At 39.3% G+C, this 20,416-nt stretch overlaps 1 long non-coding RNA gene across 1 annotated transcript in view; it reads right to left on the bottom strand.

The window, feature by feature from the left end:
* The window catches only part of LOC103475047 (uncharacterized), a 147,243-nt gene extending 127,534 nt beyond the window's left edge, over positions 1-19,709 (bottom strand). The window contains exons 1-2 of the long non-coding RNA XR_535275.3: positions 14,425-19,709; positions 14,236-14,283 (exon numbers count right to left, since the gene is read on the bottom strand). This is a non-coding gene — a long non-coding RNA (uncharacterized LOC103475047). The remainder of the gene's footprint in view (positions 1-14,235; positions 14,284-14,424) is intronic.
* Positions 19,710-20,416: the final 707 nt, after the last annotated feature.

Here is a 20,416-nt window from a genome sequence, read left to right as displayed (position 1 = left end):
CTGCAGAGCTGACAGGGGGAACAAATAGGGATGCTGAAGTGGAGCTAACACTCATTTGAGCTAATTTCCAAAAAGAACCACTTTTCTCAAAGTGCCAAAGTTTCCCAAAGAGAGCTGGTATTACTTGTGAAAAGGCTGCAATAAAAACTCACCTGCTGTGGTGGCAGCGATTTTACAGATGCCAGCTCATGTTGGTCGCTGCCATTATTATACATGCTTTTGTTTTTCTTTGGTCTTTTATTGGAATCTGACAGGAAACATCAACAAACTCCAAAGGGCATGGTTTTCCTTCACTTGCTCAAGTCTAGTTTTTGTGTAAGAGTAAGGGGGAATTTTTCTGCCATAATTCGAGAGCACACAGCTTCGGTTTGAAAGCAGGATTTCATGTTTTTTCTTAAAACTTTTAATGCTTGTACTCAAAACGTCTGCTCTCTTTCAAATACTCACTCTGCTTTTTCAAGCCTTTCTCCTCACGCTCAAAACTCGTCTCTGCTCAGATCAAATCTCCACTTGCAAACCTCTCTGCTCACGTGCGAAACATTTTCTGCTCTCCGTTGAAACAAAAAGTAATGTCGCCTAGCAACCTCTCAGCCAATGGAATGAAAGTGTTGTACTGGGTGTGTTTGTTTCCTTCTGGTGGGTGTGCCTGAGAGAGAGGGAGACAGATAGATGTGACTAAGTTGTAACACTGTTGGATCTGTGGAACCATTTTTCCTTGGTTGGGTGAACAAACTCCTGTCTAAGATCAGCAGCTGTTGGCGATCAGTAGCACTGCTGGAGGATGCTTAGTGTAACACGGAGCAGAAAGCTGACGTCATTGTTTCTCCCTACATCCACTGGGTGGCGCAGGTTGCTACAATCGATAGTAGCCACACAGGCACACCCGCTAGAAGGAAACAAACGCACCCAGTACAACGCTTTCATTCCAGATCCGAGCAGAAACAAGTTTTGAGCGTGAGGAGAAAGGTTTGAGAGAGCAAAGTTTTGAGTACAAGCATTGCAAGTTTTGAGAAGACAGACATGAAGTCCTGCTTACAAACTGAAAATGTGAGCTCTCAAATTATGGCAGAAAAAGTCCCCCATATAATAGTCTGAAAAGCATAAACCCAGTGAGGGAGATCTATTTTGTATGACCAGATTATCAGCCGTGATATGTTAGATTAAAACTGGAACAAATCAAGTAGGAGTCTTTTTGCTGTTCCATTGAATATTAATTAGGCTAATTAACTGAGGTAAATTGCAATTTGGGATGTAATTGGTAGTGGGATGACATTTGAAGTTCAAACGGGACGGAAATGCAGTCACCCTTAACCATATGTTAATGGGATTTCTCAAATCTTTTGCCTCACTTTTGAGTAGATTGGATTTTACTGTCCAATTAGCTTTGACCAAACGTCATCCGAGTCAGCCATAGGAGCCCGAGAACTAGAAAGAACGAGTAGAGAACCATGTTTGCAGATAATGTGCAAGAAGAGCAAGAAGTGAACCGGACACAGAAAACCTAATAAAGCATAAAAAGCAAAATACAACTGGAAGTTAAATGAGAGGGAAACTCTACTTAGGGAGGAAAAATAGTGGGCACAGAAACTAGAGATGAAGGCTTTGTGCTTTCCCACCAGGGGTTAGCTTTTTGTATTGTTCCCTGATTGAAGGAAATCATACAATATGGATCTGTTGCTCTGTCAAAATATTTCTCTCTGTTCTCCAAACAACATTTTGGGGGCTGGAGAAAAGGAAGTGAATTGTCTGTTCTTTCAAGCAGCAAAGCGGTCACACTGGAATCAGAATCGTTTGATAAATAAAACACTTTGCTTCAGACGAGCAGGAATGAAAATCAAAAAGGGGGTTTCTGTAGTTTTGTGATTCTTGAAAAAAAATCTGAAATGAGCATGAATGAATGCAGCGATCATTGGTGAAACTTGAAAATGTGGAACGTAAAGCGTAAAACTTTTTAAAAAGCCATTAATAGAGTAAATCCTTATTTCCAGCTGTCGATTTGTGTTGATAAAATCAGTAGCTTTGGGATGACAAACAGTAACATATAATGTTAGAAACTCATCCATGTGTTTATCTTTAGTCACAACAATTACTGCAACAGTGTCTTTATAGAACTGCCTAAAGCTGCAGCTGATCCAGAACGCTGCTGCTGGAGTTCTGACTAAAACCAGGAAGACAAGAGTTCCTACACTGGCTCCCTGTGGAGAATAGACTTTAAAATACTGCTGTTAGTTTATAAATCACTGAAGATTTGGTGTCATTATATCAACCTTCCAGGGCTCTCAGGTCTTCTGGTTCTGGTCTGCATCAGATCCAGAACCAAACATGGAGAAGCAGCATTCAGCTTCTATGCTACACAAATCTGGAACAAACACCCAGAAAACTGCAAAACAGCCAAAACACTGAGTGCCTTTAAATCTAGACTAAAAACCCACCAGATTAGAGTTGATTTTGTACGGAGCCCTATAAGGGACATGGGTTGTTTTTTTTTTTTGCATTACCTCGCAAAAGTTTATATCATATTTGACCCAAACTTTCACAACAGGGCGGACAGTGGGGATTTTATGACCATTTCTGTTTGCTGAGAGTTCAGTCCTTCAGACACAAAGGCCTGCAGACGGCAGAGATGAGGGGGAACCAACTAATCTGCCTCCTGGTCATGGGTCTTCAAAATAGTCTGGGGAAATTGAATGACCAACACTTTTAGAAAACCTTTTAGTTTGGCTAAAAAGCTCTTGCCAGAGTAAATGGCAGGTAATTTTGGTTTGTAGCTAAAGTGCAGCACTTTTCCTCAACTTGGAGAAAGGCTCACAGAAAGAGGTCAACTTCATGATTTTGGCTAAAAATAAAATTAAGAGGATAAAGGAAAACAAACTTGTTCTAATTAAAGCCAAATTACGACCCAGTTTGGTTGTCATCATACTGAGCTTCAGTTCGTGTTAATAAGGAGTTCACTGCCCCCCTAAATTACTTTACCCACTCTCTCTTCCTTACTCTTAGATCAACGCTTGAAACGTGTTTTATGTTGTAGATTCACTTCTGAATCATTTCAAAGAGAAATCTGTGCATTGCTTTATTGAATGCCTTGTCCAGTAAGTGAATCATGAGTACCAATATTTTATTACCATGAGACTAAAAGGTTTGGTTTTAATGAGAAGATTTGAACGCTAGAGGGGCCTCAGAAAGCAAGAGGGAAGATATGAAAAGACATTTAAAATATTGAGTCTAATGCATTTTAATTATAAATTTCTGGTCATAATCTAATGTTTTTCAATCATCAATACAAAAACAGTGGCTTTGCTTCACAAGCTAGCATAGCAAACGCAAAATGGACAATTTTTTGTCAGTAAAAAGACCAAAGGAAATCTCCTGAAGCCCTGCTGTGAAAGACAAGGTCTGAGGCTGCATTTATGCTAAATAAAGTGTAAAAATTATTGAATAAAAGTGAGAAAAGACACTGTAAAAGCTTATGTTACTTGACAAATTTTGTAGTGTTATCTGTGGGCTTGGAAAGGGGGGTCCCCGGCCCAAAGTTAATGCTCTTTGGGGGACAATGTAAAAGTTTGGGAACCCCTAGCTTAAGGCACAAGCTAATTTTTAACACGATTTAACTTACGTTTAGCTTAGCATAGCTTAACTGTATACAACTCTATTTTTAGCGCTGCTGTGCTAACTCTACTCAACTTAGTCAAACTTATTGAACCATTAGAGAATGCAAATTGTAAATAACTGTTTAATGATTCGAGGCTTCGAGGCGATTCTGGTCCACCATCCGGCGTCTCAGGAGGGGGAAGCAGTGCAGCACCAACACTGTTTATAGTGGGGATGGTGCGCTGCTGACCTCAACTCGGGACGTTGTGGGCCGGTGGGCGGAATACTTCGAAGACCTCCTCAATCCCACCAACATGCCTTCTGTTGAGGAAGCTGAGCATGGGGACTCTGGGCTGGGCTCTCCAATCTCTGGGGACGAGGTCGCCGAGGTGGTCAAAAAGCTCCTCGGTGGCAGGGCCCCGGGGGTGGATGAGATCCGCCCGGAGTTCCTTAAGGCTCTGGATGTTGCGGGGTTGTGTTGGCTAACGCGACTCTGCAATATCGCATGGACATCGGGGGCAGTTCCCCTGGACTGGCAGACTGGGGTGGTGGTCCCCTGTTTAAAAAGGGGGACCGGAGGGTGTGCTCCAATTACAGGGGGATCACACTCTTAAGCCTCCCTGGTAAGGTCTATTCAGGGGTCCTGGAGAGGAGGGTCCGTCGGATAGTCGAACCTCGGATTCAGGAAGAGCAGTGTGGTTTTCGTCCTGGTCGTGGAACACTGGACCAGCTCTACACCCTCAGCGGGGTCCTGGAGGGTGCATGGGAGTTCGCCCAACCAGTCTACATGTGTTTTGTGGACTTGGAGAAGGCGTTCGACCGTGTCCCTCGGGGGGCCCTGTGGGGGGTACACCGGGAGTATGGGGTACCGGGCCCTTTGATACGGGCTGTCAGGTCCCTGTATGACCGGTGTCAGAGTCTGGTCCGCATTGCCGGCAGTAAGTCGGGCTCGTTTTCGGTGAGAGTTGGACTCCGCCAAGGCTGCCCTTTGTCACCGATTCTGTTCATTACTTTTATGGACAGAATTTCTAGGCGCAGCCGAGGTGTTGAGGGGATCCGTTTTGGTGGCCTTAGGATCGCATCTCTGCTTTTTGCGGATGATGTGGTCCTGTTGGCTTCATCGGAACGTGATCTGCGGCTCTCACTGGAGCGGTTCGCAGCCGAGTGTGAAGCGGCCGGGATGAGGCTCAGTGCCTCCAAATCCGAGGCCATGGTCTTGAGCCGGAAAAGGGTAGAGTGCCTTCTCCGGGTCAGGGGGGTCGTCCTGCCTCAAGTGGAGGAGTTTAAGTATCTGGGGATCTTGTTCACGAATGAGGGAAGAAGGGAGCGGGAGATCGACAGGCGGATTGGGGCAGCGTCTGCCGTGAAGCGGGCGCTGTACCGGTCCGTCGTGGTGAAGAGAGAGCTGAGCCAAAAAGCGAAGCTCTCGGTTTACCGGTCGATCTACGTTCCCACCCTCATCTATGGTCATGAGCTTTGGGTCATGACCGAAAGAACGAGATCACGGGTACAAGCGGCCGAAATGGGTTTCCTCCGCAGGGTGGCTGGGCTCTCCCTTAGAGATAGGGTGAGAAGCTCGGTCATCCGGGAGGGACTCAGAGTAGAGCCGCTGCTCCTCCACGTCGAGAGGAGCCAGTTGAGGCTCGGGCATCTGGTAAGGATGCCTCCTGGACGCCTCCCTGGTGAGGTGTTCCGGGCACGTCCCACCGGGAGGAGGCCTCGGGGAAGACCCAGGACACGCTGGAGGGATTACGTCTCTCGGCTGGCCTGGGAACGCCTTGGGATTCCCCCGGAGGAGCTGGAAGAAGTGGCTGGGGAGAGGGAAGTCTGGGCCTCCCTTCTGAAGCTGCTGCCCCCGCGACCCGACCCCGGATAAGCGGAAGAAAATGGATGGATGGATGGATGGATGTTTAATGATTCCCTTTGTTGTGATGTAGTCTTATGCTGCCTTTTCTTATCATTATTAAACGTCATAAACGGCAACCAGTCAATGGGACTAGAGATGGAAATTAGCCACTTGGCTATATAATCTCACATATTTATGTGAAAATGTTAATTAATATGCTTAAAAAGTTTTAAAATTAAGCTTTGACAGCATTTTTTTAAAAAGGGAATCACAAAATCTGCAATTTACATATTAAAATATGCTAAATATACATGTTTTCTTGTTCTTACCATGTTCTCCCATCTTTGGCCCATCATTGTTCCTTCTTTGAAGAGCTCTAGGTAGACACTGACAGCTTTCAGACGTGAAAACATAGTTTCTACAATTTGTCCTTTTTCAAAGTTGTTCAACAGGTGACGAGATAATCAGTCTTAATGGTTCCACCTGTCAGTGGTTATATTGTTGTGCCTGATCGGCGTGCAGAGCGACGGACTGAGATAAGAGCGACAAGGAGAAAGTTTTATCAATGTACCAGATATCTAAAGCTGTTTATTTAGTGCTAAGAAGTAACAAATGTTGGCGAAACTAAACCAAAAAGGGAGAAAAGCAGAACACCACTGCACTTAAGTTGCTTTATATCAAGTCTCCAAAGCAAAATTGGCTCTGATTGCTTTCAGAAACCCATCCTGTGACATTTACAATTAGCACTCATGTCTGAGCAAATGTTCCATCTGCCAGTCAACGCTCCTCGGAGATGACTCACAGATCCTATATGTGCACAGAGTAACTGTGTGGAATAGAGCTATTAATCTGTAGCACACTCCAGCGCAATAACAAACACACAGGAGTCACTCTGTGAGGATCCTATATCTAAAATTAGGTTTTTTGGAGATTGAAGCCGACATCTTTTGTGAGACGGAGGAGGTTAAATGAGGCAGCAAATTATGCTTGGGCCCCTGATACCATCAAACCCTCATATGTCCTTGATTATACGCAGTATAATGTTGGATTCTGAGCGTGTGAGGTGCCTCCGCAGGGCAAAATCACCTGCAGTCCTAAATTATTCATTAAATCCATGTAAAGTATTCCTAAGTGCCGGGAAAGGTGAAAGTCCTTGCCTTTTCTTTGGAAGGCCCCTGGAAGTTATCAAAGTAACAAAGGTTTGCAAGAACACAGCAAACAGGTTTCAGCCATTTTTCATGTTGTGAACCATGAGATAATCAATGATGGGCTTAATTAGGCAGAGTATGTCTTAATCCGTCTAACACAAATTGCTGTTTACAATCTATTTTTGCAATCTATTCAGTGATAATAACACAAGGTAAAAAAAAGTGGCTTGTTAAGCTGAATTGTTTTGATGATTCTTTAAGCAGAAGATGTAATATTCAGCTTTGTATAGAAAGACTTTGGGTTTGAAGGGCTTAACATTTAGCACATGTCTCAACGCGCAGATCCCCCACTGAGGTTCCTGCTGGGATTAAAGGGAGCACAGAACAATACCTTGCAAGCGAGACACACAATGTTTTGAGCTGTAATCTTGTAAAAACACAGAGCAACTGTATAAATTGTTGCCTTTATGTAGCTTTTGATTAAAACATAATTTTATTCATGGATGCAAAAACATGGAGGATAAAAGAAAATGAATCCACAAGTGCAGATGTGTAACCATTAACCTAAAACTTTTAATACAGCTTGATTGATTAATTGATAACTTGACTGATTAATTGATACATACTCAGGAGTTGGTAAAGTTTTTATCTGAAACAGAAAAAGTTCTATTCTGTGGCAGAATAACACTATTTTCTTAAAGTAATGACTGCAATAAATCAAAACAAATTTTAAATAATGAAAACTAAGTCATGCCTTCACTTCTTTTTAATCTTATGAACATATTTATTCAGAACGAAAACAAAATGTTGGATTTGCACAAAGACTTTGATAAGTTTCTGTTGGATGCAACTAAAGGTTAGGGACCTCCTTTTCTATAAAAACACAAATCTTGAAGATTTGTGGATAATTTTAGGCATAAACGTCAATAATATAAATATATTTTGTCATGAGACGGAGGCGGCAAGTAGATTTTGTAGTTTAGTGAAAAAAGGGAGAACAAAACTTACAAAAACCGTAGAGAACACAGGGAGCCAGAGCCGAGCAAAAAACAGGAACCAAAAACTAGCAGGGTGAAATGGGGAAGTAACTGGATTTAACAGGAGGAACCAACCAGGAGTGACTGAGAATGAGTTGCATATATAGTGGGGAGGCTGATTACTGAACAAGGACCGGATCGCAAGTTTGAGGTGAGAGAGAGAGAAAATGGCACAAGGGCGAGTGAGAGTACACAAACTGGGTAACTAGGAAAATGGATCCAACACTAACAAATAACCAGACATAACGAACATAATACAACTAAAGTAACGAAAAACAAAGATGGTCTAATCAAAGAAAGAGACTAAGAAACACAGAATAGCAATGAAACTAGAATCAAACCCAGGTGCAGACATCTTCTGTTATGTTTTCAACTTTATCTATAATCTACAGTATAAAACAATCTGTCATTTATTACTAGTTCATCGTCTTTAAAAATGATGTAAAAATGATTTAAACACTGACAATGCTTTGTCCATTTACACAAATACAAATTTCAAACATTTGCCTTCTGAAGCAGCACATTGTTTTCTAGAACATCGCAATTAAAACTGGCATCTAAAACAATTTCTAACATATTGTGCTTGATGTCAGAACATGCAGCAGCTGAATAAATATTTAACATTTCTTTACAGCAGCAGGAAAAACCACATTGCAGCTCCAGGATATAAAAAAAAAAAACAAGATTCCCCTGCTGTGATTATATTAGCTGTCTGTAAGATAAATGATAAGGATTATGTATCGTCCCTTGGTGACGGTTTGCAACCGATGACTATCAAGGCAGGACTCTCTGACCCCGTCTTTACTGGCAGCGACTCCAGAGACCACCTTGTTTGGGCCGGGGGTCAAACTGGATCAGCGTGAGGTCGGTGCTGACACGGAGGCTCAGACAGGTTCTCTGAGTAATTAGGAGAGGAGCGAAGGCCTGCTGCCTCTGCCGGTAAACCCCCACAGCTCCCTGCTGCTGGATTTCAGCCTCCACCATCATTCACAGGGACATTATCTAATGCGTTTTTATCTTCTGCGCACCAAAGAAATGGCCTTAAGTTACAGAATGCAGGTTGGAATGAGTCTTAATAAAGACGATAATTAGTTTAGTAGCTCGTGGTTTTCTGTGAAATCTCGCTTTCTGTCTTCGTACGGTAAAATCCAGCCATCCTCAGGGTATTTTCTTCACTTGCAGAAAAAAAAATGGCATCAGCAACTTTATTCGCATAAACTCTTTAAGGTGCCAGACAACCTGGGCAAAAATCTATACATATAAAAATACCTCATCTTTAAATAGAGTTCCCACACGTAGACCAGCTTGTTTTAAAGCTGCAGTCACACTCCAGTTTCGCTCTGCGTTATTCGTACTGCAGCAGCATTTATTTTCAAATTCAAAAGCTTTGCATGGCAAAAATGTAAAAACTACTTGATTTTTTTCTCAGTCACTGAGTGGAAGAAAAATGATTCACACTTTTCTCTTTGAAATAAATAAAACTTAATAAAAATCGTATTAAGAGTTTATCTCCACTTCAGAACGTATTTTTACATCTTTTTTTGCAAAATACGTCATCAAGTTCAGTCAGGCTTGATGAAAGGAATCTGCAAAGTTCACTTTTCAAGTGCAGACTCTCAGATGAATTTAAGCCTGGACTTTGACTAGACTGTTGCTACAAAATAAACCAGAGGTGTCCAAAGTGAGTCCTGCAGGGCCGGTTTCCGTCAGCGCACTGCTAATTAGCCATCATTTGATTCAGGTGTGTTGAATCTAAAATTAAAAAAGGTGACCGGCCCTTTAAGACTGGCTTTGGACACCCCAGAGCTAAAGCGTCACACAGCAGCCATGACAGTAGTTTTCAGGTTTTGCTCTCCTCTTGTCTCAGTCAGCAGAGTCAAACTCATTTTCATTTTGGGCCAAATCAAAAATCTGAATGTTTTTAAAGGGCTGGTTGCTAATTTTGAAATACTTGTCAGGAATTTTTTACTATTGATAAGGTGATTTTTTTTAATCACCATCAAGTAATGCTGAGGCGGCAGTCACTTAAACTCAACATTTTTTTATCAGTTTTGAAAAAAATTGCTGTATTATAAGAGAAAATGTGGGGATTTGTTAATTTTGTGTGAATTTTGAAAATTTGTAAAAACTAGATGGACTCATTGATGTAATTTGGAGGCAAGAGGGCCACATAAAAAGCTACGGCGGGCCAGATTTGGCACCCAGGCCTCAAGTTTGACACATGCTCTAAAAATTAAAATCAATAATTTTACTTTATTAATTTATTATTTTAGGATATTTATATCATCAGCACTGAAAACCATAAGGAAGAACCATTAAAAAAAAAAGATGTATGACATGTGCTAATAAATTTCAATGTTTATAAGAAAAAATAATTATTTTGAGAACAAAAATTGTCTACAAAAAATTTAAAACTGTATTACAAAAACATTTAATTAAAACTCTAATCTTTTTGATCCCAATTAATTTTTGATAGAAATTACTATTTTTTATTTTTGTTGAATAATTATGAAACTAATTTTCCTCCTGATTAGACCACACACCCTACTGTGAAGCTTTGCAAAACAACAGTATTTCACACACTTTATTACATGTATTTCTAAACAAAACAAAATAAAACAGGCACCATGCTCAGCTGTAAACAAAGAGGAAAAGTTGCAAGGAAGACTCCATGTCAGTTTCTGTACAAACTGAAGAAAAATACTCTGATATGGCTGTGAAGAGCCACATAAAATGACATCTGACATCCCTTTAAAGCAACCTGAATCAAGATGTAGCAATGAAAAAAAAACTAATCTTCCCTTTTTTGAAAATGCAGCAACATGAGTTGTATATTTCACAGAGCTTTCAAGCCGAGCTTCAAGCAGAACTTTAAATCATAGAAATAAAATCGAGTGCAAATATTTGACACTCTAACTTGACTTGCCCCTCAAAGAATGGAGACACGACTTGAGCTTGGAAAGAAATAACTTTCCATGGTAATACTGTATATTATTACAATGAATGCCCTGAAATGAGGTTTCTCCCTCACAGGGTAGAACGTTAGACGAATGAAATGAAATGTTTAGCCCTGCAACAACCTTCAACTTTGTAAAGTAGGAAGCAGAAACCTGAGCGCCAGTAATCTGCTGCTGCACATCTAAACCCGGCTGACACAGGTCCAGAATACGCAGCACCTCAACGTTTTGCTGAGGCTTTACAGGAAACTGCGATGTGCTTAAAGAGGCTCATCCAACATTTCATCCGCTCAGCAACGCTGCGAGTGCAGGGATGTTTCAAAAAGCCACATCAAGAATGTTTGTGAAATATGCAGAAACATTGTGAGCAAATTTAATCTGACCTGTTTTGATCCGAGCTTCACCCACACGAAGCTGGTTGGATGCTGGAAACTGGACATTTCCAGCATCCAAGATTTTCAATTATCACTTCAAAAATTAAAATTCAAAAGATTAGATTTACCCGACTTTTTATAATCGCCATAAATTTGCCCGTTTTTGTACTTCCACTTGCGTTTCTACGACTTCTAAGAACCACTTGCTGCGTTCTCATTGGCTGTGCAGAAGGCTCTCCTTCTGCTTTTCAAAGATGTGTGGTTGTGTAATTGCACATCTGTTTGCAGCCATTTTCACATGTGTGTGTAAATGTTGAGTATGACAGTAATCTTCCATCAGCAGATTATTTGGATTTAAAGTGACAAAGAGACCAAAACAGCTCAAAATAGGCAGAACTGAGGAGATTAAAATCTAACTATCTAAGAATTATTTTTTTGTAAAAAACTGTAGCCACTACATTATCTTTAACATCTATTTTGCTGTATATGATTGTTTTTCTCTTTGTGGATTCTGTACTGACTTGTTCTCTGACAGTCATTTCACATTATTTACAGCATGTAAACATATCAAAGTCTAGGATAAATTCAAATAATGTAAGCATTTCTTACACCGTTTAGTTTCCATATGTACATATGGTGGTTCTATTGAGCTTTTTGTAGAAGCAGACTGTATTTTGAAAGCTGTGAATAAACTGTTTTTCTATGGATTAGCAGGCAGGTCCTGTGAAAAGCATAATGGTGTTAAGTTTTAATGTTACTACTGAAACAAAATGTGATTCCAAACTCAAACATTAGAAGTTATTAATTCACACAAGAGTTTACGGCATCCTTCAATACGTCCATATGCCTCGACTTTTATCAGATACTTCACTGTATTATTGTTTCATTTTTACAAGAAAACAAAAAGCATCAAGTAAATATAAGTCAGAAGGAAAAAGAAAAGCTTTCCGACTGTAAGTTTAGGGTTGATGTCATGCTAGCAAGTGACATCAACCACAATGTTTTCTTCCTGCTCATCTATTTTCACATTAACTTTGGCAGGTTTCTCTGTCCTGTAAATGCAATTTATGTCAACAAGAAAATAGTTTTGGTTTTAACCAAGAAATTAAAGTTCATGAATTTGATTTAACAACAAGAGACAAGTTGTCTCCATGAATTAACTTCTTAAGGTTTCCTAAAAGAAAACATTTTATCCAAGTCTCTTTTTAGACATGACTAGTTGTTGTTCTCACGCTTGTACAATTGTTACGATTGCGTGGATGTAACAAGAGACAATATGGTTGTTTTCTTATAAAAATAAGAAAACATTTAAGTTCCAGGGCACTTTAAAACATATTTATCAAAGCTTAATTATAGAAAATGTAGTGGTTTTAGTACGAGCAAGATGCAGAGCCCAGAAACAATTAAGAGTAAATGCACGCCGCACCATTAAGATTGAAAAGAGAAAAAAGTGAAAATCATACATCCTTTTGTTTCCACCTTAAATATACGCACCACTTTGAGACTTTTACATAAAATGCAAATAAAACACTATAATGTTTCATTTAAAGAGGCATGAATACTTTAGAAAGGCGATATGACTGTTAACAAAGTCAATATTTATTTAAAAGAAGACAACTTGGCAAATTTGTCTTTTTTAACTAGAGTAGAGACAATATAGTTTACCTTCAACAGTTTTAAACAAATAAGTCAAGATATTGCTTTTTATATGGCTTATAACGAAATCTGCTAAGATGAAGATTAATTATAATCTTTTAAAGGTTTATACAGATTTTTTGTACTTTAATGGATGTTTTAGACAAACGGTATTTTTCCAATGGAAGCAGAAATCACTAACTTAAAAACTAACTCACCATCAGCAGGAAGAATCAGTCAGGAGAAGTTATCTATGTTAGACAGATGTTTGGCTCAATATTCAACATTAGCTTTTACCTAATCTCAGTCCAAAACAACCGGAGCCAAACATGAACTAAACTTGGATCTCTTCAAGCAGCTCACAGATATTTTCCTTTATCTCATGGAAAGCAGAGCAGTTTGGACTTCTTATCCCCCCCACTTTTCTTTTTTTTTTTGGCTGACAAACATGGAGTGTTCATTGAAGCAACATTTTAACGTTTCTTCATTCGTCACCTCAGAAGTGTGACTGGCATGCATTAATTACAGGTGGACCAGCTGCTGGAGCACAGGAAAGTCAGGTACAGCTACTGATTCACACACATACACAAAAAAACAAAAAACACTGAAGTAAAGGCGTCAGCAACGTCAGGCTGCTTCCCATTTCACAGTCCAAGTATTATCAATTAGCTATTTTGACACTTCATTGCTGTATTTTGGATTACAGCTTAGGAAAAAATGTTACATTAACAGTTGTTTATACATGATACAGTTTGAGCGTTTGTTACAACAATACAACAGAAATTAGTTTACAGTAGGATATATCCTGATATGTTTCATTATAGTAGGTACGATTCGTTCAGGAAAAGTCAATATTTTACAGTGCAATTGTTCCCAGGGAGGTTGCAGGATTTTATTTCCTGCTTTTAAAACAATTAATAACTATGAGACCAAGATGAAATATTGCACAAACCCCAAAGAAAAACAACAAAAGGTATTAAAAAGCAGACATTTCAAGGAACTTTTGTCACATCCTGTCTATTAAAACAAACCACTATCGAGCTGCTGTCAGCATGTGACCACATCTGGTGAAATAAAGTTTTATTATTATTATCATTATAAAGCTGTAAAAAAAAAAACTGTCAAGCTGAAGAAATAAGTTTTCAGGGTTTGGATGGTGCTGGGATTTCTCTAACAGCTGATGGGCATCAGGTGGGCAAAAGGCTTCAAAACCGAAAAAACTAAAGTTTAAACTAGGACAGGGATTCCCACGTTTTCCAAACCAAGAGATACAAAATATGCAAAGAAATATCAACTTTTGGAATGTTTTTTCCTCGCTTTTATTCACTATACAATAATTATTACGTTCAATTAGCATAAATGTTGCCCCATATCTTCTGTTTTCAGTTAGCCATGAGTTTTGTAGTGCAAAACTGCAAAAAAAACTCATCCGATATTGATGTCATGTTACCCGATTACAGATTTAATCGCACATGAAATTTTATTTCATCTTCACAGTACTTAAAGCATTTCCATGCTGCGCTAGCTATGCTAGCAAAGCAGTTTGATAAATTTGACTGGCTGCTAATCATACAGAAGAGCATGGCTATGCCGTTTTCAATTTTCACCTGATAAACAGCAAGATAACGACGCTCCATTAACCAAACTTACCTTTCTTTTTGCTTGTTTATTGAAGAATGGCCGCTGACCAGCGTAAAACTGAAATACACATGAAAAAGTATTAACCAACATTGCAAAAAAAAATAAAAAATCATAAATGACTAGAATGTACAATTTATCACACCACTGTTACACAAAACAAACAGACAAGTATTATTTTCATCATTAACCAATACTTACGAACAAATCTCATCCAAATCAACAAGGTATGAAGGTGATATCGCCTTAATTTAGGAACTCGCCGGGATTACGTTCCGCCATCTTGGATCTCTTATTTTCTTCTCTCTTTTTTTCAGCGTTACCGAACAATGTAACAAAACATCCACCAGGGGGAGCTCTAGTGTGGTTTACAAAAACTTGATCCAGTTTAACTTACTGAAGGCTTTTCAGTAAGTTAATTTGTTTTAAAATCATGATTGAAAAACTGATTTTTAAAAATGTAAGTTAAAACTTTTGATTTCAAATTTCATTGGATTCAGTTTTTTTTACTTTTTATCTTCCCTTCAACTTTCCACCAACTCCATTGACTCCCCAGAGGTGTTTATATAACCATCCATCCATTTTATTTACACCCTTGTCCCTCAGTGGGGTCGGGAGGGTTGCTGGTGCCTATCTCCAGCTGACGTTCCGGGTGAGAGGCGGGTTCACCCTGGACAGGTCGCCAGTCTGTCGCAGGGCAACACAGAGACACACAGGACAAACAACCATGCACACACACACTGACTCCTAGGGGCAATTTGGAGAGGCCAATTAACCTGACAGTCATGTTTTTGGACTGTGGGAGGAAACCGGAGTACCCGGAGAAAACCCACGCATGTACAGGGAGAACATGCAAACTCCATGCAGAAAGACCCGGGCTGGGAATCAAACCCAGAGCCTTCTTGCTGCAAGACAACAGCTCTACCAACTGCGCCACTGTGCAGGCTGTTTATATAACCAAACCACAGTAAAATAAAGCACTTTAATAGATCCACTTTAATTACCTTCATTCTTTCTAAATTTCTTTCACATTCCTTTATTTCTACAATGTAGAGTATCTTAGAATATTCTTTAGAAATTAAAAACGCATATAATGGTTGGTTGGTTGATTGGTTGGTGAATGCCATTTTCCTTGAAAATCCCATCCATATTACGCTGCAACAAGTTAACAGATCCATCCTTAAGTTCAGGGCGGCCATCTTTTAATTCAATCATTTCTACCCAGAATCAATCGGCTGGTAAATCTGCCTCTTAAATTCATTAGACTCTGGCTCATAAAGAGTGTAATTATTTGGAGTTCTGTGCCTCCATCCGGTTAGTGCAGGAGTCAATTAGGGTGAACAACTGAATGTTAACTGGCTCATTAGATGGTGGGAAACAAAGCAAATGCCACATTTCCATAGAAATGCTGCCACTTTTGTCTGTGAAGAGATAACGCGTCGGCGTCTAGTAGATCAAACAATCCATGCAGAGGATTTATTAGCTGAAAGTTCCTGATTTAATACAAACATCATTTGTAGGAAAGCTTTTTTTTTGGCTGAATAGATTGACTTTTTTTATTGGAAGTTGCTTTATTTTGTTTTGATATGTTGAGTAAATAAGTAAATAAAAGAAAACACTGACAAAATCACTATTTAAAGCAATGAACAGCAAAGCAAAAATGGAAAAAGTGAAATCATTTAATGATTTGTGTAAACTTAATCTCTAGCAGAAACATAAAACCAGAACAGTCCAAATGAGCATTTTCAGGGATCTTTAAGAATGTTATTAAAGGAGTGTAGTCATATGTTTTTGTAAAGCAGCCACATATTCTGCGTTTCGTCTATAGCAGGGCGCTCTGTGTAGGCTGAACTGGAAAAACACTGTGACTTAATGAGAATTTAAAAAGGTGGGATGGCCTCAGGGGACATATTATAGAGAAAATTGCTTTCAACAAAGACATTATTTTTATTCTTCAGAATACAAATATAGGAGAGTAGGATTCTAAATTGAGTTCTGGCACTTTGACGGATTGGGAGTCCGATTTAGACAGACAGACAGACAGACAGATGAAGCTTCCTGAGGATCTATCTCTACTACATATTTAGCTTTAAAATGTAAAATTGTGCGTTTAATGTTGAGGGATTCAGAGAACGCTTTGCTTTCAGACTCAATTAGCCTTTGTGAGAACTTTAGCAACTTAATTTCACTTCTGTTTGAAAACATTGTATTTTTCTGTTTGAAAGGGAAATCTAAAACCAGGCAATCTTAATATTAGGGTTGGATTAGCTTTTTTGTGTGAATGTAATGTATTGCTACGATATGAGTTTTAATTTTGTGGTTGAATTCACATTTAAACATAGCTGTACTGCAGAGCCTGTTGAAACTTCTTATAATCACTTTTTCATTTTGTTAGGTTACAGCCTCAGACTTTATCGGCTATTTTATAAATTATTAAAATATTAATGAATATTGAAACCTATCTATTGGATGGTTATGTCATAATTTGTACTGCTTTGAGAATAAATGGTGAAGGTCTGGATTAACATAGTTTATAAAATGTGTGAAAAGCTTCAGCAGGGTTCAGTATTTTGGCAAAGATCTGTATCTTCTCTCTATTTGTCTGGAGAATGCTATGACCTTAAATATAGATCTTTTTGTTTGCAGAGTATAGATCCAACAATCACACACACAGTTACACACACATACATGACACCGAACCTGCCAGACCTTTGGGTTTTGCGATGAAACAGAGGAAATAAGAAGAGTCACTCCGGACATCAGAGGAAGCACATTTCTTTGAGCGAGAAAGAGAGAGAGAGGAAGCGATGCTTTGCTCTCGCAACCACAAAGCCAGCCGGGAGAAATCGGCATAGATATTACCTCTGCTCTAAAAGCGCAACAGCTGCAAACATACAGCGACGGAGGAATAAAGCAATTCTGAAAGGGAAGCAGACCGGAATACAACAATGAAAATAAATTATCTACAAATAAAACCCAATGCATCCAGAAGCAGTCAAAAGAAACCCGCTGTTGTTTTCCCAGTCACAAATAAGAGCGGACTGGTGAGAACGGGGAGAAATGTTATTCAATTTTTCTCCTCATCCATCTCCGTATATCACCATGACGCCACTGAAACTGTTTTCCTATCGGCAAATGCGGCGACGCTTTGGTGATAAATCACAAGCACAAGCTGTGTCCTCCAGCTCAGCTGACATGATTCCAGACAATTAGATTTTTCTCTCCGTTCGCGCCGATGCCTCTTCCTGACCTCAGCACCAGGAAGTGAAGTCCGGCCACCGATGAGATCCAAACGCAACCAGACGATTGTTTTTCATTTTTATTTGATAATTACATATCTTTTTTTTATTTCTTTTTTTTATCACAATCAAGTCGGTGCAACACACAAATTAAACCCTGCAACCGTTGGAAGCCATGTTGGTTTGTGGCTACAATTAATACAACTCAGAGCATAAACATTGGATGTGCAACCAAGGTTAAACATTTGCAGCTGTGCCCTCTGCTTCTCTGGTGAGAAGTGTTTAGTGAAAAGAGGCTACAAACAAAAGAGGGGGGAAAATGCTAATTAGTAACTACAAATTACATTAAAAAAAAAAAGCTTCATGAAAACATGTGATGAGTTTCTCACAGCTGGAAACAAAGCGAGGGTGAGAGCTGGAAAGAAGGGAGTGGGAGTGGAGGTGGGTGGGAACAACAGCAACTCGGAGAGTTTTGAAGAGACGTCAAATGATCCACGGTGTGTAATGGAGAGTGAAGGCCTCGTTACAGTCAGCAATTACCAAACATAATAGCCCTGGAGAGGACGCGCTGCCCAAAACTAGCTTTCTTTTTTCTGAATTTGGTTATTTTTTTTGCCTGTTTTATTCTTCCTATATGCCAGAAGACACGTTTTGAGATATTCACAAACATAATTAAAAAAAAAAGGTTTTTGTGTTTGTGCAGAATTTCCTCTGATGGGAAAAACACAGACTCTCAGATGTTGTTCACTTTTGCCTTTTCGATCGTTTTTTCACGCCTAGGACACGGCGAGGAGTGCCAATAAGGCTTTTGAAGTCGCACGTCTTTGTGTGCGTGAACAGATTGGGAGCAAAGAGAGCACCAGAGCATGACAATATAATGAGTTGACTAATCATAGCTCTCAGCCAAGCAGACAACGCAGCTATTGTCAACAGTCACAATATTGGCTCCAGAAAACAGAGACAAAAACTTTTGAAGTGAGCGGCTTTTAAGGAGAAATGAACAGGAAGAAACATGGCCACAGGAAATGGTGCCTGAATGGAGAAGGCTTGACATTTTAACAAGGGTGAAGTCAATGTTCACTGATTGGCTGTGGAAGAATGAAAGTGTAATAATTGGTAAAAAACATGTGGGGTTGCACCTTCACACACCTTGCGGTATTACGTGTTTTCCATCTTATAGCATAATCAAGCAACTACGTTAACTTCAGTTGTTACAAAAATGCTACATCAAACATGACATAGAAGAGATTTAACTTTGTAAATTAGCGGCTTTAAATTAGGTATCTGTCTCTTTAAAAACTGCTGGTCTTTCTGAGACAGGAAGTAATAACAACATGGCTCCCCTATTAACCCTTTAGCAACTCTTTTACCAGCGTTGCATTGACAAATAGCTCACATAATGAGCTTAGACGATGTGGTGTTATTCCACCAGATGTTTGCTAATTGCTGCTGGCTAGTCTGAAGGAGCTGAGTGGGGTGGGAGTCGCTCTGTGAGGCTCAGAAACTTGGAAACTGCAGCCCTGAGGAGGAGCTGCGTCTGGAAGGCGGGGCTTGGTTCACCCAAGTGTTTTGCATAGCTGAACGGTTGCCATGGAGATTAAAGGATTTCTCAAGCATGCATGAAAGAATGAAGGCAACAATCCAGGTCTGTTTTTGATAAGGGAACAACATTATAACCTGATGTAAAACTAAAAAAAGTAGATTTTACATACATCTATTTACAACACAAACACAAATGTCTTTCTAGGCCTGCTCAATAAGTTATAAACAAAACATAAATAGACCTCCAGTCTAAGAACTTCACATTTTGGCTTTGCTCACCTGGAGTCGCATCTGCATCCCTGCAGACAAGGTCCTGTTCCATAAATCCATTTTTCACTCCATTCTCACCTTGAACAAAGCACCAAGTTAAAGATTTGTGCTTGAGACGGAGATCGACCAGCTGCTGTGTGAGCCAGGCAGCAAAGCCGCTGTTTCCCAGCCCAGTGGAAAACATTCGCCTCAGTTTTAGAGAAGCTGATTCTACGGAAGAAGATTAGGGACACTGAGTAAAAACATTCTGACTCAGGTTTTTTTCTCAGAATTTTGAGGTTTTTCCCCCTCGGAATTTTAACTTTTTTAAAAATCAGAATTCTGACTTTTTCCCCCCTCATAATTCAATTTCTTTTCTAATAATTCATATTTCATTTCTTAGAATTCTAACTTCCAGAGTTCTATTTTTTTTTTTTTACAATTCTGACTTCTTAGAATTCAGATTTTTTTTCTCAGAATTCTGACATTTTTTAAAATCAGAATTCTGTTTTTTTTTAATCTGAATTCTAACTTTAATTTCAGAAATCTGACTTTTTTCTCATCATTCAGATTTCATTTCTTAGAATTCTAACTTTAATTTCTGAATTCTGAACTTTTTTCAGAATTCAGATTTTTCCTCAGAATTCTGACATTTATAAAATCGGAATATTGTCGTTAATTTCAGAATTCAGGGGTGCGGGGCTAAATCACAATTCTGACCTCTTCCTTTGAATCTCACATTTTCATCCTCTGAGATCAAAAGTCATAATTCGGAGATTAAAATCCTAATCCTCTTCCGTACCAAACTCTTCTCCACCCTGAGTTTCTGTTGCCGTTTTAATACATTTATTTTGTTTCAGAAATTCCCAAAGACAAACAATCCTAAAAGGTTTCTTGCTGTAGCTTTTCATAACTGCTGATGTCCGCTAACATCAGTCAATATCAGTCTTTTTTTAACGATAAAACAAAGTTAAAGTAAGCAGTACTTCTCATAGAAAACGAAAAACCAACAGGGTACATGAAGCTTCCTGCAGTAAGAGCTTGTGGATTGAATTTTAATGATTCTGCTGTCTGTAGCAAAAGAAAGTAGTTAAACTAGAACTTTGTAAAGTAGAATGATATAAATATTTTGTCATATTTTCTTTTCAGAGCTCATGAAAGAA

This window comes from Poecilia reticulata, chromosome 13, assembly GCF_904066995.2.
Source record: "Poecilia reticulata chromosome 13, P_reticulata-male-v2, whole genome shotgun sequence".
NCBI classification, from domain to species: Eukaryota; Metazoa; Chordata; class Actinopteri; order Cyprinodontiformes; family Poeciliidae; genus Poecilia; species Poecilia reticulata.
This window is presented reverse-complemented; position numbering and strand designations above follow the sequence as displayed.